We start from the raw sequence: 2,124 nt of genomic DNA, 5'->3' as shown, positions 1-2,124 counted from the left end.
GTACTGGGTTTTTAGTGCTTTATGAATATTGTGCTTTGTCTTTGCATATCCCATCATGTCTGCAAAATGCTACATCATCTCTATCACCCACTCAAGTGAGAAGAAGAAAAAAAGGAAATTATTCTTGAAATGAAACTCAAATCATTGCCTAAATGTAGGCTAATGTAACTATTCTGAACATATTTAATGTAGGCTACTCCAAGCTATGACACTCAGTAGATTTGGTGTATTAATTGCATTTTTACTTATAATACTTATTATTAATTTATGATGGGTTTATAACCACATCATAAGTATATTAAAAAGCCACATACAAGGAACTAATGAAAAAACTACATATAAAAACTCCCAAACCTCCATATTAAACTCCAAAATTTATGAATCTTGACTTGCACAGACAACACTGCTCTTTCAAAACTGATACGAATTAGGCTTACTGGCTAACTGTTCCACAAGTATCCCCAAAAGTCCCATTGTCTTCACACAATGTAATTTTGTTTGTTTGTTTGTCTGTTTTGCTAACATCATTGAGGGAGTGGAATTTAGGGACAAAGAGTTCTGCACTATGAAGTTACTCAAGGACCCTAATCTTTTAGATCTCCTACCACAAAGTTCCCTGCTGGATGCCCTACATTCAGCCAGCAAATGGTGGAAGGAAGAGAGCCTGTGGCCAGTGGTGTAGGAGGTTTTGTGGTACAGACATGAAGATAAGGACATCAATCTCTGCCCACACCCCACTGGTCAGAGGTCAGTATTTGACTTTAAGGTAGAAAGGCTAAAGAGATTCATATTGATAAATAAATAACAGGCATTGTCTGTTTTTAAGTAAGGAAATTTCCAGGATGAAAGTGGGAAATTATACTAGCCATGCTGAATAAAAGAAATTAGCAAGGGGATAAACTAGAGACAGGGAGACCTGATAAGAAGCTACTGCAGAGAAAACTAAATATGGCCTCTTCCGTGAGGAACCTGTTTCCTGATCACAGCAGATATGTGGAATCTTTTCAGAGGTTTCTCAACAAGTTCACAGAATGCCAGTGCATGCGGGCATTCACAGACAAGAAGCTGCCAGACAGAATTGCAAGGATCAGAGACAACAAATCAGAAATTAAGATTCTAAGCATTGACAGAGGTGTGATGAAATTGATCTTCAAATTCTCTCCAAAGTGCAGGCTCAATACCCAGGAGTTCATATCAACAATGAAGTTGTTGAACCAAGTGTTGAACAAATTTCCAAGTACAAAGAGTTTGAAGCCAAATCATAAGACCACAAGGACATACTAAAATTTGCTTGGTATAAGGAGACATCATCTAAATATCAAAATAGAATGATGGAAAAAAAGAACTTCAAAAAAGGGACTTTATTCATATGATTCAGATTATGTATTATGTAAAAGACATCCCAATTATCCTGAAATTCTTCCATAGTCTCTTAGATACCAAGGCTAAAATTCTCATTATTCTTGTCTCAGGAACCAGTGGCTGGGACAAGCAAGGAAAAAGTATGGATCCCACTTACCCTGGAATGACCTCTGCCAGCATGTCACATCGACCAATCTCACTCAGATGCTGGACAAGTTGGGGATTAAGTATGAGTGTTATGACCTTCTGACTGTTTCATTGATGGCAATGAAAATGGAGATTTGCTTTGGGTTTTTTTGACAGAAATGTGCAACTTTAATATAACAGTACCACCTGATCTAAAAGCAGAAATGTGAAAGCTTTGAAAGAGCCTGAATTCAGTGTAAAAAAAAGGAAAGGTTCTTTTCAATAACAGTCTGTTTCATAGTAGTTGAGGCATAAATACCAATCATGAGAGTGTATTCAAAAACTTAATTTTAAAGTGTTGATCATTTATTTCTGTATTAAAATTACAAATATATCCCAAAATATAAATAATTGCCTTTTATATGTAAAATCTAGAAAAATTCCAAGACATTCTTGGACTTCCATGTACTATCTATAATAATAAAAGTGTAATATGCTAATTAGACCAGATGTCCTTCCAGATGACCTTCCGGACGAAACCAGGGCTGTGAGGGAAGCCCGGGTCCCCACTGCCAGAGGGAAGTTGGTACCAGCAGCCACAGGAAGGAAGGCTTACTCTTGCATGAATTTCATCCA

The 2,124-nt window shown here is 36.9% G+C and overlaps 1 pseudogene across 1 annotated transcript; it reads left to right on the top strand.

Moving 5' to 3' along the window:
* Positions 1-948: 948 nt before the first annotated feature.
* Positions 949-1,803, top strand: LOC307097067 (histamine N-methyltransferase-like; annotated as a pseudogene). Its single transcript has one exon. The product of its transcript is annotated as a histamine N-methyltransferase-like (transcript).
* Positions 1,804-2,124: the final 321 nt, after the last annotated feature.

The sequence above is a fragment of the Cnephaeus nilssonii genome, assembly GCF_951640355.1.
Source record: "Cnephaeus nilssonii genome assembly, chromosome: 3".
NCBI classification, from domain to species: Eukaryota; Metazoa; Chordata; class Mammalia; order Chiroptera; family Vespertilionidae; genus Cnephaeus; species Cnephaeus nilssonii.
Note: the sequence above shows the minus strand (reverse complement) of the source record. Positions and strands in the feature narration are given on the sequence as shown.